We start from the raw sequence: 17,389 nt of genomic DNA, 5'->3' as shown, positions 1-17,389 counted from the left end.
AGCGTTAAGACAATGGAATAGCGCAAGCTTTCAGGAACATGGAAGCCAGAGCCTCTCTCTGAAATAGAAATTATTCTTTTGACAAGGTAGCAGAAGAAAGCTGATAAATCATGTTATCACACTGAAGGAAGCAATAAATTTGCAGTGTCCAGAATATCAAACCAATGATTAGCTCATTCAATTTCAAATTAACCTCATTAAATTTTGTAAATGTAAAACCTCTTTTGAAAAATTACTTCAAAACTGAACCTTACTCTAGAGAAATGGCTGGAATTCGACCTCTTTCTAATAGCTTTAATTTTTTCCCTTTTACTCTAACATATTATGATGGCGCCAATAAATACAATAAGCTGTGTCTTCTGCCAAAATACTTCATAAAGGGTTATCTGTCTTCCATGGGAATGGGGAGGGGAGACCTGCTAGTTTACAAATTAAGTGAATTAAAAAAATGAGATTATATAGAACATGTATTTCAGGATTAGACAATCTCAGAGGCCATGTTCAGAATTAAAAATGTTTTTTATTGGACTTTCATGCAAAACGGTTCTTGCCAATTCATTTACACCACTAATTATCTTGCAGAAATAAAAGTGCTTCATGAAGGCTTGGATCCTGGATCCCAGCCTGCAGCTTCACAGTCATTTCTGCTCGCGGGAATTTTAACACGATATTCCCCCAGGTGCTACAATCGGGTCAACAGCTCTCCTGGGAGCTCGAGCATAGACACAGCTCCGTGGGAGTCAGACAGCTTTAGCGCTGCTCACAGCAGATGCCATCCAGTGAACATGAAAGGAACATATATTTATTATCTCCAGACAGACTACAGAGCAGGAGCAGCTCTGTATAATGGCTTTCCTGCTTCACAGTTCCCCAGGGTTGTTGCTCAGCTGGAAGAACGGACAGGTAAGTCAGCAGTCTGCCTCTGTCCTTAAAGTGCTGGTGTCCTCTACACTATCTGGGCAAAAAAAAAGCTAAGCTGTTCGCATTCAGCTTCATGATATGAGAGGGTGAACATACTTCACTGCTGTTTCCAGAATTAAACGTTGTCAGTGTAGCAAGGCTAGCTCTAACAGCACAGATTTTTTTTTTTTTTTGGGGGGGGGGGGTGTGGGATGGGATTTTTTTTCTTTTGTTTCTGAAAACACTGCAGAGGGCTCTTTCTGTTATCTGGCTCTCCCACCTGTTCCAGCTGCGCTCGCAGAGTTGTGTTTAGTTTGCAAGGTTCAAGGTTAGCCTGAGGTTGGGCTCAGACCATGGCCAAGAAATGTAAACATGTAAAAGGCATGTGGTATGAACACACTTGGGAAATGCCATATGGTGTTCTTCCTCCTCCCCATCCTTGCTAGTGAAAGGCCACTGATATTTTTGCAACGAACCCTCTAGGAAAGAACAGATAGCACCAAGAGAAAACTGCAGCAGAACAAGGCTGAAGCTCAGATGAGAGTTTACCCCTTGTCTGAAATGCTTAATCATGCAAAGTGATTTAGGGACTGGTGTCTGTGGACTCACTGTTTCTGCCTGTCTCACATGAGCCGTGGTAAGGAAGTCATGTCAATCATTTCAGGTGCATCCAGGCTGCTTTAACCTGTTTCCAGTGGCTCCTGGGTATGTCTGCGTGGCATAGTGGAGATACCTGCTCTGGCTCCAGGCAAGTTTTCTCCAGAGCCAGGAGCAACACAGCTGTGTCGTTTTGGTGCTTTGCATAAAGGTCATTGTAGTGCTGGTATATCTGCATGGCTGTGCTTGGGGCTGCGCAGCTCTACCGCCTTGTTTAGGCAAATGGGGATAACTCTTGTACAGCTCTGCCTTTTGCAGCACAAAGCTTTTCTCTCCTCACGTACTCTAAGGATTTCTCCTAACTTCAGTTTCTGCAATTGCTTCAGCTAATTGCTGTCTTTTGTTTCAGCAGGTGATGAACCCACCACAGAAATCAGCCCCCGCTGTTGCTAGCTGTGCTGAACTCCTGCCACACAGTTGGAAGAGCTGGAGATCTCCAAATCAGTTTCTGATAAAGGGGACTAACATCCTACACCAAGGTATGGTGCAATACTCATGTTCTTGCTCTAGAGGCCCTATTCTGAAAGCCCACCACCATGCAGGATTGCCATGCGTTTACTGGGAATGGCTGCCCTCCATCTTCTTCTCCCCAGGTACCCTGACTGACCCAGAACTTTCTCCTTTCCATCCTACCATTTTCCAGACAATTAGTATGTTGCATGGGCTCTAAAAACGACAAGAGATAAATGCTTCAAATCTACTAGAAATACAAACGCACAAAAGGCCTAATTTTTTGTAAACCTTCCTTGAATTCAGCTAGAGTTGTATTGCAGTGCCCAATTTCCCCAGGCAGTTGGCTTACTTAAGTGTCTTGATTCCATAACCAGGTCTCCTGGGCAGCACGTGACTGACTGGAAGGCACCCCCACCTTTGAATTTTTCCTTGAAGAGCTGGGCACCTCTCTGTAAGTTCTGAAAGTTTAAATTGTTCGCTATTTTTGATTTGGTTTCTCTTGCCTGAAAATTCCCCTGGTAAAAACAGTGTCTGCTCTCAGCTCCTTTCTTGCTTCCCCAAATGTAATGGGGACACACGGGCCATACATTGCTCCCAGCTTTCCCCCGTACATTTGCATTGTATTTTTGCCACCCTGGGTAAATCTCAAGGCTGACCTACAGCCACCTAAGTTAAGGTTATCATTTCTGCTTGTAGTCAGAGTGTGTCCAACATAAAGCTCACCCACTTTTTTCCCTTCATTCCTCTCTCTTTTTCTTTTATTTTCACACTTTCTTCAGGTACAGCATTGAGAGAAACCAGTTTCAATGTTGAAGTAGACTTAAACAGTCTGCATTTGGTCTCACCCCAACTCTGCATTTCTGTTTCCTGAGCTGTGATCCTACAACTGCTGTGGGGGCTCATACCAGAAGCAGAAGCACTGATGTGATACAACAGCTATACAGCTGGGGATGGGGGAAAGAAGAGTGCAGAGAAACGTGTTAAATTGGCTTTGTCTCACACACCTTTTCTCCAGTAGAGTGGAAAGAAGAGTGTACTTGTACTACTGGAGCATGCAGGACAGAAAATGAGCAGCATGTCAGGTTAAACCAATTACAGTTCTGAATAGTACGGATGATGTGTTAACGGGGCTTCTCAGACGAGTGACTTGGCCTCTGCCTGCTCGTGGGGATGCTGGGTGGTATAATGACAGAATTTTCACATGGCCAGAATTTCATTACATCATTTGCTAGTATATAGCATATCACAAGGGAATTTTACTTTATTTAACATAGTAACAATGAACAGCTGTCTGCATTACAGCCCTCTGTGTCAGTGAGGATACAGTCAAAATATATTAGTCTACTTTAAAACATTCAAATTACATTTTTGTAGGTTGGCCAGTATGCACTGTGAATGAGCAAAACAAGGAAAAGACAATTCAATAGTGGAAATAAAATGTCAAACATAATGAGAGCCTGAGCACTATGCAGCAGAAATGTTGGCATGAAAGGTGTTAGAGGGATTTAACCTACTTAAGGGACATAGCTTATAAAGGCATCTAGTTTCCAAGACTGCTCTGTTGCCTAGCAGGACTTTAAGCCAGGAGTTATATATGATACGCTGTTTATATCACTATTCTGATAAAATTAGGGTTTGACTTGCTTGAAAATTCCAGTGTTAAAAATGTCAGTTATTAGCTCCTTTTGTGCCTCTGTGAGTTTAGTAGGGACATTTGATCATTCCTAGCTACTGACACTGCCTGGTCTATTAGGATGGTGTCTGTACCACCTTCCCTTCCCCTCCAGCCATACCAGTGAACGATATTCTCCACCAGTTTTGGTACGTATAACAGAGAAGTCTAGGACCATCTGCACACCAGCACTGTGTGGTCTGTCATAGAAGCTAACACGCAGTTACAGCCTCTGTAATGGTTAACAGACTCTGCTCCATTAGCCTCTACTTTCTCATTTATTCCTGTCTGGCCTTCATCAAGTCTCCTAATTTTTATGAATCTCAGTTCACCAACAAGAGAATTAGGTTTAAGCACGATTTACTTGGGTGTTTTGACAGATGGATAGAGTGCTGTAGTCTATTCCATAGCAAAATATAAATACCCTGCGCAAACTCTTATTCTCATGGGATTTTTAGTGAAGTTTACTGAAGCGTATACAGAATGATACAAGTTTATAATAGGAAGAAGAGGACTTCGATGTCACTTCTTGCCAGTCTGTGGTATTACCCACCGACCTTTCCAGAGCACTTTGCAAATGTAGTTTTACAAGCTGAAAAGGACACTGTGTTCCCACAGTTTCTATAAAAGATCATTCTGTGATATTAAACTACAGGATTGACAGGAAGCTTTCGCTGATGATTGGCCTGATTTTTTTCTTAAATACTCATTTTTATACCTTGGCATTTATATTTTCCTAATAGCCAGTAGAATAACACTGTCATTAGCTTTTCTTGCCATTAGGCACAAGGAGATGTATTCAGCCTGCTCAGTCTTAGAGTAGTTGATTTCTTTGGGCATCAGTCGTTTGCATTGCTTTTCTCAGAACATCCTCTGGCTCACCTGTTGTTCTGCTTTGGCGATGAATGGCCAGAACTAATTGGCCTTACCAACCTCTGAATAAGCAAACAAATTGGAGTCTTGTTAGACAATTAAATGTAACTTAGTTAAATGCCCAGATGGGGATTCAAAACTGAGATTTAAAAGAAAGAAAAAGGAAATGGCAATAATAATGTTGGGGTACCACTTTCAAAGAATGTTTTCAAAAAGATGTCCCAATTTAAGGTTGTACTTTGCAATTAGAAAAGAGTCTGAACAACATTTTACAGATTTTTTTTTTCCTTTAGAAAACGATTTTGTGATCTGTGAAAGACAGTGAGGGGGAAATGTTGCCCTTAGCCCCAGCTGAAGTGAATCAAAATCCATTTATACAGGGCCTCTGAAAGAAATGTAGAGGGACTGATATCTCACGTCTTACAGTCACTGATGGAGAAAGTGACGACTGAAGGTTGTAAGGATGGGTGAAATTTCCCCAGTGCAGAGTCCCTGCTGCTTTGCTCTGTAACAGAGAAATGTACTTCTGGATACCATGAAATGCAGAGTCCTGCCTGCTGTCAGCAAGAAAACCACATTCTTGCCTTTCAAACAAGAGACACTGAAATGCAAAGCTGCTATTCTTAAGCACAGAGAGGTGTTAAAAAGGTTTATCTAGCTAATAAAAAAGTGACTGGACTCTGTGTGAAGGAAGGTGCTTTCTACCTGTGGCTTCCCAGCTGACGAGGCACACAGTAGGAAATGCATGGGGTGCTTATTAAAGGAGGGAAGAAAATGGTAAGTTCACAGTGCTGGGGCTCCTGACTGGGGCGAGTGAATTAGAATGAGACAGATGCAGAACTTCATGTTGGCTCCAACATCTCGAATGACAACCACACAGAAAACACAAATGTAATAAAAATTGTATTGTCTTTGGAATAATGGAGAGAGAAATTTATTATGTTTGTGACAACAAATGATGTGATTAAGACTGCACTATAATAGTAATTGTGATGATAGCTATTTTAAGGAACTTACACTTTTTGACAAATTCTCCTTTTAAGCTTTCTTGATTGCTTCAATAGCTGATAAAAAGAGTCATTCACAAGCCTCTTTTTTAAGCTTGTTAAAAAAAAAAAAAATCTGTAGGAAATTAAATAAAACACATATCCTCATTCCAGGTTGCACCTTTTAACAAAAACAGGTTAAGAAATGTCATAGTAGGATTCAATGGAAACAGTTTTTCCCATGTACCAATTTCTATGTCTTCTTTATTTAAAGGCTACTTTAACACAGCTTTACCTAATATTAAGCATCTTGAACATCCCTAAATGTTCCAGCACTGGAATATTAGCACGTGCATTGCTTGATAATTCCGTTTTTAACAATTCAGCACTGTCTTTGTATTAAGCCTTTGATGTTGCATAATACTTAAGAAAGTTGTTCATTCTTCAGCATTTGCTTCTTTTTTTTGTTTTGTTTTGTTTTTTGTTGTGTTTTTTTTTTTTTTTGCTAGATATCCATGAAGTTAAGCATGTGCTTAATTGATGTGTTGACTCAGTGCCTGAGACAGTTTATCTGCAGTGTTCCTGTAAAATGCAGCGCCATGTAATGGGCATTTCAGCGCTCACCAAGAGCTGATGCCGGCTGGGCTGGCATATCTGCCGGGAGGATATGCAGTAGTTAACAGCTGTGGTGTTAATGCTCTGCTCTGCAAGTAAAACATTTAATAAACCAGGCTGTCTTTAGCCTTCATGTTTTCATTGCAGCTATTTTCCAGACACCAAAAGTTTAATTTATTTTTTAAAAGAGACACCACAAGTATAAACTATAGCATATCTGTTTATTATTTGTAGACGTTGTATGTTTCATTGCTGAAGAGCAGCATCAAGTCTTTACACGGGATGTTGAATTTAGTGCTGCTAGGGGAAAATGACCCATCTTCCCTACGCAGAAAGCATTACGTCATGAAGGGATGGAAACAAAGAGCTCTGAGGGACTAGGATAGGCAAACTTCCCTCCTTTTACAGGAAATGGGTGAAGCCTTGCTTGAAATTATTATTCAGACGTTTTGTGCTGTGAAGGAAATGTCTCCTGATAGCACAAGCTATTGGTTTCCTGTTGTGAACTAACAGTTTTGGCATAACCAAGAATGGACAGGAAGGGCAAATGATTGGGGGTCAGCTGAAGAACTTGTTTTAATGAAAAGACCAGCCCAAGAAAGTGGGAAGAAATTTACCCTGAAAAAAAAAAAAAAAAAAGAAATTAAAGGGGGGAGGGAGGAAGAAAGGGATCAGTTGTCAGTTGCTAGGGTCTCCTCATGGAAGTAAATAATAACAAAAAAAAAATCCACATCAAGGTTTAGCAGGGCTAGCAGAAAGCAGGGGATGCTGTTGTTGCACAGGAAGTATCACGGGGGGAGAAAGCCCTTTGTATCCTACCTAATTAAGAGCCTGATTCAACAAATATATATCCGGCTTCTACACTGAGGAAAGCAATTTTTGGAAGTTTTCACAGATGTGGAACTTTTTTTCAAGCGGGACCTTATAACAGAGGCACTTCCAAGTGCTATTTTTCAACCCTGCTGTATAAATAGCACTGCCATCAGGTCCCTGAAACCGCCTTAGCGCCAGGCCCTCCGACTGCCTGCCTTCCCTTTGAAGCAAAAGCAGGCAAAGGGAAGGGGCACGTGTTATATTTTCCCACCTCAGACCTTCTTCCCAGCCCACTGCAAGAGCAGAAAGGAGGTGGCTTCCCCTTGGCTTTTCCTGAGGCCGCCGGGGATCTGTTCACCTTCACGAGCTTGCTAAGGCAGCGCCCGGGCTGCCCTCACATTGCTGTCCGAGTCATTTTTAACATAGAATTTTGTGTTACGTGCTCTTGGTAGCAACCACTTTCACTGCAAAGATCATTTTGATTGTATGGAAATTCAGGTTGTAGAAAACGGCCGCCTATTGCTGAAAACAAAACACGAAAAGAGTCAGTCAGTGTTTTCCTACTCCTAAAAGGCCTTCCGTGAAGTGTTTTTTATGATGCCAAACCCATAATGGTTTGTAAAACTGTGCCTGGATTTCTCCTTGGATTTAATTTAGATGGAATTTTAAAATCCATGTACAACAACATTTCTGCTTTCTACTCTTAGAAAAATACAAACTTCAGTCATATTTGAATCACACTTTCTTTTAACATATCCTTTTAAATATTTTTGTTTCCATTTAGGCCTGCCAACATTTCCATGGAAACCCCCAAAAATAAAGACTTTCCCGGCCTTGTGAGAGCACACCTGCAAGAGCAAGAATTGCAGTGAGCCTGTTGCCTGTCCAAAGTGAATCTCCTTCGTTATTGGTGTCACCTAAGGACATTTTTTGTGGTTGGTATGATTTTTTATCTCAAAATTTATTGAAGCATTAACTTAGAATTTATACAGTTTGAAATCTTGCCATGGAGCAGTAACAAAAGTCTGTTGTTATCCAATAGCTCTCTTTTTAATATACTATCTCAGTTTCAAGGAAAAAAAATGCTTTACAGATTGTAGTGTTGAGATTGGAAGTCCTGAAAAAACAAGATGAAATAGGCACTCACCTCAGTGAGACAAACACATGTACAATGAAGTCCCAATAAGCTGTCTTAAGAGAAATCTTTCCACTGGCTTCAGGAGCATTTGTATCAGAATTACAAAGACAACTGAAATAATTCATCTGTTTCTTCCTAGTAGAAAGGTGCAGCATGTTTACTATTGAACAGCTGGCTACTGTGAAAACTGATGTTTAGACTTTTCAGCATTGCTGATGTTAGACACACACACACACACATATATATTAGAGAGCTAAATTTAAAGCAGTCTGATCTGTAATTTTATAATTGCAACTAATTCTGTGTGGTTTTCCACTTAAAAATATTAATATAGACAATTAAAATGGCTTCACTTGGATTTTTTTTTTTTTTCAACCAGAAGGCAGCTATGATAGTAGAACTGAATTCAGACAGTCTGGCAATACATAAGCACGATATGTCAAGAACGATATTTAAATTTCTTACATAAAAAAAAAAAACTCAAGCTGACAAGATTTTTTTTTTGGAGCCTACTGTCATTTTTAACTATATGAATTATATATCCTGTTTGCTAAATTGTTAAATTTCCTGTATGTGAAGGCTTTTGATTTGTATGCATTTCTGCAGTGAGGTGTCAATTTGACAGCAAGTCTGCGTCAGTAATGAGCACCACTGGGAAAACAGAGACTTTGCTGGTTCTTTTTACTAAGGAAAGAGTTACCATAGATCCCAAACCTAATGAAAAATTGAACTTTAAATACTGCTAAAAATACACCTTTATGTTACTAACGGTAATACGGAAAAATCTCCTACATATCTTTTTGATTTTTTAAACATACCAAAAAAATTAATTTAAATGCATTCAGGTCTCACCTAGGTTTGCTTTTCACCACGGCTTTATAACTCTGTGGCAGAATTGTTAGCCAACACAGACAGACCTCAGAAATGCTAACTATAGCATATATGTCATATCAAATGATCCTGTTGTAATTAATAGGATGTTCTGTGAAATTCCATGCTATTCCACATGAACATGAGTATCAGCTCTCACGTCTCAAGGACTATGAAAGAATGAAAGGAAAGAGCAAACTCAGACCTCAAGCAAAGTGTTTTCGCTATGGAACTGAGTCTGAAGGGAGGGAGATTCATTCACAGAACATGGAAACTGTATGTGACAAACAAGTGTCATGACTGTTGCAACATCTCAGACTACAATCTCATCAGAATATATATTTTGCAGGACTGGAGCTTCCTGTTGTACATGTGAAAAAAAAAATCAAAGAAGTAGCCTGGTGTTTATAAGAAGAAACCTTCACAGAACGGCACAGGTACTGTTGACACTGGTCATTCACACAGAGACAGCTCCCTCCCACTGTTAACAAAATCCCTGCCCTAATCACAGTGTTTAATTACTTTTTGCAGAACTTACCAGCTTTAACTAAAGCATTATCAAAGTTCCAAATATTTGCAGTCAATAACGTTTCCATGTCACAAGAGAAACTTTTTGCTAACAAATGCTGATTCAAATGTCGTGTATTCCTACTGCTTCGGTTTTTGCTCTAGGCTAAGTAGATGACTATTTAGTGCTGCTACGAAGCTGTCAAATTACTTCCACTGATCATCAAAGAGCCAGTTGTGTTTGAGCATTAGGTGGGGAGTATTCCTGTGCATGCATTTGTGCTCAAAATGACCGTTACGTTTTGTTGCATATTCATTGATACCCGTTAAGATGGATTGGTGTTGCAGATGGGAGTTAAAAGTTGAATGCCCCTGTGAAGGTGGGTGGGAATCTCAGTGGCAATAAGATTAAACTGGAGAAGGGTTATAAGTGTTCTGAGTTCTTCGGTGGCAAATAACATGGAAACTGCAGATAGCTGAAATGCACAGGAATTCTCGCGCAGGGTCAGTTTTTCAGGAATGAAGTGGAGAAATTAAACTAATTGTAGAGAAAGTTGTAAACTGGCGTAGATTTAAGCTCAGTCATCATAAAATTGTTCCTGTTCCTTTGGCTACATGCTCTGCGTGAGTGTTAAAATCACCTCTTTCGTTTGTGTGTGCTTTCTGGAAGTGATGAGATGAAAACAGCATACTACTACTTCAATTCAATAGGGAATGATTGGAACTGAAAAGCATTAATTTGTTTGGCGTGAATCATTCTGCAGTATGTTTCAGTTCCATTCTGAAGGGGAGGTTTGTTTGTCCTTTAAAGGCTTACTTAAACAGGAGAGGAAGCGAGAACGAGCCCCTGGCAGCTTTACTTTGCTAATGCAGCTGATGCGTGCCTCATTTCATACTGCTGACGTATTGCTAAAGGACATCTAGGATAGTTTCAGCTATTCCAGTTTTACTGTTACTACATCAAGCTTTTGCCACTGGTTCCCATGACTTTTGGCAGTGTGAACAGATATTAATATTAAAATATGAGTGTCAAAGAGAAGGTTACAAATAAAGAAAGGTGATGGGTTTTGCTGTAATGTCAGTGTCTATTGGTTCTACCTTGCCAGTAGTTTTTCAATGATCTGGACGTTAAATAGTTTTGTTTAAAAAATAAAGCAGATGCTATATGGTGAAGGATGTCTCTTGAAGAGGATTGATACAATGTGGAGAGGATAACTTAATATTATGGTAACCACTTGGATTTGATTTTATCTACATTATTAAATAGTGCCACATTAAGGACAACTTTCAGAAAAAAAACTCAAAAGTTGTAGTTCCTACAAATGTGAAAAGAAATACCAGAACAACGTTAGCTATTCATTTCTCTCGCTGCCTCTCTAAGCTTAATTCTGCCTCTTAATCTCCTCCTTAAAAGACATGTTGAGAAGAAGAAGCTTCATTTTTTTCTATGTGTATTGCATTTCCTTCAACTGCTCCTTGCTCTGAATTTCCTACATTAACTTGGTTTGTCAGTGTGAACTAATGATAAACTGGGATCCCAGAGGAAATGGCTGCTTCTTACTGATTTCTGTATTAAGTCTTAGGACCCCTTTCAGTCTCCTTGAGTTCCACCTGGAAAGTTGGTTGTTTCCACGCAAGCGGGGAAGGCTCCTTGCCCAGGTTTGCTTCCCTGCTATACGTGTCAGGCACTGTTCCTGAGGCTGGTCTGAGGAGCAGATCTGGTCACAAAAAGCGGCGAGTTCCATTACAGCTATGGCCATAGGGACTGATTTATGTGAAGGGACACGTGCCCTGCGTGTTCCTGTATCTTCTGTGTAACAGTGACCTCAGGCTCCCAAACCTAATGCTTAATGCTCAGATGTTGAGGAGGAGTCATCTGGAGGAGTCATCTTGCACTAATGCACAGTAGCTTTGGCATGTATGAATATATTTTTAATGTATTTAACGGTTCAGGTCAGATCCCTCTATTCTGATTTATGTACAAGCCAATCAAGGCTTAAGGATTGAACTGATGATGGTATTGTACCAAGGGAAGCAGAGTTTATCAGAAACAAACACATATAATTTTTATGGGGAATTATTATTGTTGGAAGGAACAGGCAGGCTTGAAGTCTCTTCCCTGGGTCTGAAAGGAGTGGCAAGATCTAAGCTAGAGACAAGGATAGGCCCAATTCCTCTTAGTTTAATCTAATTATGTTAGTCAGGCCACTTGAGAGATAAGAGTACTTAGCGTGTGTAGAGCAAAGCTCCCTTCCATATTACAGCAATCATATTCTGTTGGGAAAAGTGGTGTTGCAAGGCAAGCTGTGCAGGCCCGTACATAAATTCTCAGCGAGACCTCCTGGAGTCCTTAATTGCTGTTTAGCCATACTGACAGCAAACACAGCACCTCAGCCCAGCCACACGGAATACAGGGTCTATGGCGTTCAGAAAGCATCTGTTTTAACATCATGATGTGACATTCGTACATAGGGCTCCACTGAACCCGCGGTGTCGGTGGTGGCTGGCTACCTGCTGGGGGAGGCTCGTTCCCTGCGAGAGAACTGCAGGAGCTCAGTGCCTCTCATTTCAGGAGCCCCATTGGGACCTCTTGGAGTCTTTCCCTGAGCTGGTGGGTGGAGGAGATTCCAATCAGGCAAATAGATGGATTACCAATAAGTCGTGTTGTTTGGCCATCTGGATGTATGGCCGCTGCCAGGCTCATTTTTCAGCTTGATGACCGTAATGATTTTGGCAATAGTTGTGGCTGCTCCCATTCATTCTTTCAATAATTTCCATTACCCTTGCCAATTATTTTGGGGGTCTCAGCATTTACTTTCAGAGCTATGCATTTTTGTTTCATGATCTCTGAATGGTGATTTCCATGAGTATGTCTCTCTGGGACTGCTTTTGATCTTCTTAAGAGCAAGTTTTACATACAGCATATGCCTTTTGAACTAGCTTGTGACAAAATGACTCAAACAATGCTGCTGTAAATAACCTTCCTGCAGCCAGTGAATGAAAAGGAGACAAGTCTCAGCTCTCAGCTCTCCATTTTGCTGGACAGGGCATGCACACTAAGCATACAATCAGATGGGAAAAAAAAATGTTTTTCGGAGTGTTGTCAGTAGCAGATTCCAGCTGTTCCCTTGGATATAGCACACAGAGGGACTCCGTGTACAGGACTGGTTTCAGCTGCATTTCACTCTATGGTTTTGTCCATTTTTAGTATTTTGTCAGCCCCAACAGGCTGAAACAGGCATCTTCTTGTGTATTTTAAGCTGAAAGAAAAGTCAGTGAACAAATACCGTCTATATAGGCATCCAGGTGGAAAAAAAAATAGCATTATAGGATATGAAACTACTTGTTCTGAAACATTGTTAAGTCTTACTCTGTCAAATACAGACTGTACAGCTCGCATCTTAGCCTGCTGGGGAAAAAAGGAGTTCCCAAACATACTCAAAATACTAAACTGTTCCCAGGAGAGAAAAATCTAAACAAATGCTATCCCCCTTGCTGAACACACCCAGTCCTTCCCTAATCTAAACAGCCACTGACACTATCACCTTCTGCCAGCAACTCTCTTTTATTGTTATGAAGGAAGGCTTACGCTGCTTCTGCAGGTTTTTGCCACCTCTGTACAATTGCATGCCTCAGATATTCACCCAGCTGTGTGCTGCCGATTGAGGGGTTGACGCACACAGAAAGGGATTCCGTATCAGAATGCTCCTGCATTAAGACTGCGTGGTGACTAGTGGTGACTGGTCGTTAGGTCATCACCAGTCACTCGTGAATCAGCAGCACACAGCTGGTTGAGTATCTGAGGCTAGTCACTTGGGGTGACTGGTGCCATCCTTTGCATATGGGACCAAACAGCAGACAGATTTTGGAAGACCGGTTTCAGAATTACATGCTTCCTATTATTAACATAGACCGGTGTACATGCATATCACAAAAAACAGACAAGGCATCTCTAATTAACAACCCTAACTCATTAAAGTAGAGTCTGATAGTTTTATAGTCTTGATACAAGAGGTTATACTAAGGATCAAGGCTGTACTTGGTAAAAATCATCAGTTACCACCAGAAATAAAAGCATTTTAGATGTCATTTCCTTGAATATGTGCTTAACAGTTTCAAGTCTTTGAAAGCATGTACCAGCTACTCCCCATCACACAGCTGCACTGGCTCCACGCTCTCTGGATTCAGTTCAAATCTTGTTTTCAGTATGACAGGAACTTTTGTCAACACCGTATTTGAGCAACAAGATGCATGCCAATAACAAGACAGATAAACGAAAATACCTTAGCAAGTAGGCACAGTTCTGGATCCTAAAGCCTTGGGAAAGTTTGGTTAATTTCTCAGCATTAACAGGCACATATCTATAGCACTGGACGTACGATTAAATTGTACCTGAGATGGCTGCTTCTCGAAGCAGGTACTGTGACATGACCCAACTTCTGTCCAGGTTGCCGTTGCAGACAACCTGGATCCACACTGTCTAAAAGTGCCACGTGTCCTCACGTCACGTCAGCCTTATCTGAAAGGCTGCAGGATGTCTCGTCTGTCTAGCCTCTAACATATGTTCTCATCACACGGGCAGATGGGACATAGGGAAGTGCCTGGGTCAAGTCATGCTCAGAGCCTGTTAGCACTGCGGGATAAAGATCAGATACTTGGAGCAAACTTGAGTGTTCTCTGAGTATGTCACTTTGTCCCAAACTGACAGTCAGTCCCAAGTTTGCTGCAGGGACCTGATGGCGAATTTAATTCAAAGCAGTCATGAAGTTTTTCTGTAGGCCATGCTCATCTCACTGAGCTTTCTTATCCACTGAATCAAAGAAACTGCAGAAGATTACACATCAGGTATGCACAATTTCATAGTAAATGCAAATACATACTTTAAATGTCATATAAATACTGTGGATTGCATTCATAGCATGCCGGAGGCATACTTAAATACCATCATTTGCTTTTCTTAAATGCATACGTAATTAATAATGGCCTGCTAACCTCATCAAGTTCTTCATGCTTTCAGGCTGAGACACTTGTATGTGATATACATCACAACCCCCAAAGAATAATGGTAAAAGAAAATAGGAAAATTCCCTCCCAATAGAGAAGACTCCCCTCTGGCTTTAAGGACATACAACTTCCAATTAAAGCCTTACAAAAGGGCTGATAGGAGACTAAGGCTCGGTACTGCCACAAAATACGTCTGTCTGATGAGGTGCCTACGGCACAGCTGTAGCTTTACAAACAAGTATCAGTAAATCCACCTTTGAATGCAGTTCATCTGTCTGGAGAATGAAGTTCATCTTTCACAGTACGACATGGTCTTCTAGACAGAAGGAGAAAGGAAAAAAAAAAAAAACCATTTATCATTCCTTTGCCAGGCAGAGTTCAACTTGAAAGAAACCGGATGAATTGTGCATCATTCATCTAAGGAACAAATCTACACTACAGATTTGTCTGAGAGACAAGTGAATGCAATCCAAAAAAGCTATCCATTTCAGAATGGGAGGCTTGAATTCAATCCAACCATAAAATGCATGCCGAGTAGCATCCATTTATTCAGGGTAGTAATGGCTTCTTTTAAAAGCACATTGCCTTGATCATTTGTGTTAAACATGGCATATATACCAACAAAAATCCCCATCTCTGTGAATGCAGGCTATCTGCCAGCTCCACAAAGGGATTTTTTTTTTTTTTAAACAGCTACTGAGCAAGGGCTGTTGCCTGCAGAGCAGATTTTATATGTTCAGTCTACTGTGATCATCAGGTCCGAGTGCACAGTAAATGGAATTCACAAGCCTTTCCAAGTCACCTCCTGTGTAAAGCCCTGAACAGACAGTCCCAGAAGTGAAGTAAGGAACAACTTCTCTCCCCGCCCCTTTGGGCAGCTCACATACATGCTTTTAGCAGTACCTAAAACAAGAAAAACACCTAGATCCACTTTGCTGGGATTGACGGAAACAGAACGGAAATGAGAAACTGATTGAGTGGTGAGCCAGGTTCTCTTGCAGAGAAACTTCCAACTTTCTTTCCTAATGATTTTTTTTAAAGCACTTCATTTTTGCTTGTATTCCATTAAAAAAAAAAAAAAAAACTTGGCCCATGAGATGAGTTCTCAGTGCCTACACAGATGAAAGCCGTGAGAGGCCTTAAATGACTTCAGCAGGAAACTACTGGGAAGGGGAGTGGTCTGTTTTCTGACAGTCCCATTACACATTTCTAGGAAAAATCTTTTCAAGTTCTGTGTACGAAAATGAAACAGGATTACAGCACTGCCTCTCTCTTGGAGACAATCTCAACAACACTCTTTTCCTGCTGCCATGCTGCAATGCTGCAAAGTAATTCCCTTTTTCCTCTCTCCTTTTCTCCATCTATCTCAGGATCTTGGGCTCAGAAACAGCACTTGAAGCGTGTTGAATGTAAAACTTCAATCTGAAGTCTGCTCAGATAGGACCCATGTTTCGTTCAGGTAACCTTCAAGAAGACTTTGTTCTGCAGCTACATTCATAAATGCATCTCCCTTTACCCCAAACCCTCACATAAACTGTTTAGTGAGCTCAGGAGTTTTCCACTTAGTAGCGATGACAAAGCACTTGACTACTGCAAAACCCATGACAGAGAAGCTGAGCAATAACAGCCGCCAGCCAAATAGATCACTGGGGTGGAAGGTCATCCTTGAACTCTATTTCCATTTTTCCCCGCTTGGTAAATTGCTCTGGGAACAATCTTCTTTTCTAGCATAATGTAATCAAGAACTAGGAAGTCACCACCACTTACACAGCGCTGCAATTCCTGGCCTGACTGACCGTGTTGGGAATTTGAACTGAAGTCTCCACCCAGGCAGCATGTGGAACCAATGTAATGGCTAACACAATTCAGAGCTTAAAATGGAGCGACGTTGCAGTTCCAGCTGGTTTTGTAAGTCAGAACAAGAGATTCTTGGAAGCGTTATAGGAGAAATAGAAATAAACAGAGGTGAGGAATGGCTCCTAGTCTGACGATGCACACTAAGGAATATCTGAGTGACAAGGCAAAAGGCAAGGCAAAAGCGAAGCACCACTAGACAGCATTACGTAGCGCCATGCTCAGAACCAAGACAGCAACGAGAAAGTGATGACTCTGGGACATGCTTCTTGGGAAAGAGGCGCATTATTTTTATCTCTGCTTTTAGAACAGCTGCAGCCCTGTGCATATGGAAAGGTGAAGAGCTGTAACAGCCTAGGGGTAAAAAAAAAAAAAAAAGCTTTCATTTTGCTGAAGAAGAAAGGCTTGCTGGATGAGTTTGACACAGCCCAAATGCCCTTAACAGGTTCTGTGACTCACAGTGCTCTACAAATCCCTTAATTATCTGAGTGGCATCTCCTGAGGTACTGGTTAAATCCAAGCTCACTCTGGAAGGGCCTTCTTTCTTGAAAACTGGTATATTCTTTTTGATGAAACAAGTTTCTACATTATTCCTTAGTCCTAACACGCAGAGACCCAGAATCACCGACAAGCATTCACCTTACTACCAAAGGTATTTCCACGGAGGTTGCTGCCTCCAAGCAGAAGTTCTCAGCTAGCTGCTAATTCTGACCCAGAGCTTTAGCAATTTAATAAGTAGTGTTTACGCATTAGTATTTTTGCTGTATAATTTGGTAGATCTGCTGCCTACCCCATGCCCTTGTTTAGTGGCTATCTGCCTTTCCGGCAGACTCAGTCTTCCCAACCTAGCAGTCTTTGAAGGCAAGAAACCGACTGTTTTGTAGAGAAGTGTGTGGGGAAGGAAGGTCAAGCCACAGACTTCAGAAGGAGTCTCCTTTGTGCACGTGTTTATGCCTGCATACCTCGTACCTGCATCTAACACACCTGCTACATCCTTATCTGTCTGAGGAAATCCTGATCGCTACACCGTTATTTGGAGATCACAGG

At 41.1% G+C, this 17,389-nt stretch overlaps 1 protein-coding gene across 1 annotated transcript in view; it reads left to right on the top strand.

Moving 5' to 3' along the window:
- The window catches only part of LOC310904608 (uncharacterized protein), a 55,993-nt gene that overhangs the window by 25,913 nt on the left and 12,691 nt on the right, over positions 1-17,389 (top strand). Inside the window, exons 6-11 of the mRNA XM_083849605.1 lie at positions 583-903; positions 1,910-2,036; positions 2,385-2,461; positions 7,754-7,904; positions 9,327-9,414; positions 15,859-15,947. The gene's annotated coding sequence lies outside the window, so the exon portion shown is untranslated. The remainder of the gene's footprint in view (positions 1-582; positions 904-1,909; positions 2,037-2,384; positions 2,462-7,753; positions 7,905-9,326; positions 9,415-15,858; positions 15,948-17,389) is intronic.

Source organism: Anser anser (assembly GCF_964211835.1).
Source record: "Anser anser genome assembly, chromosome: 10".
NCBI classification, from domain to species: domain Eukaryota; kingdom Metazoa; phylum Chordata; class Aves; order Anseriformes; family Anatidae; genus Anser; species Anser anser.
This window is presented reverse-complemented; position numbering and strand designations above follow the sequence as displayed.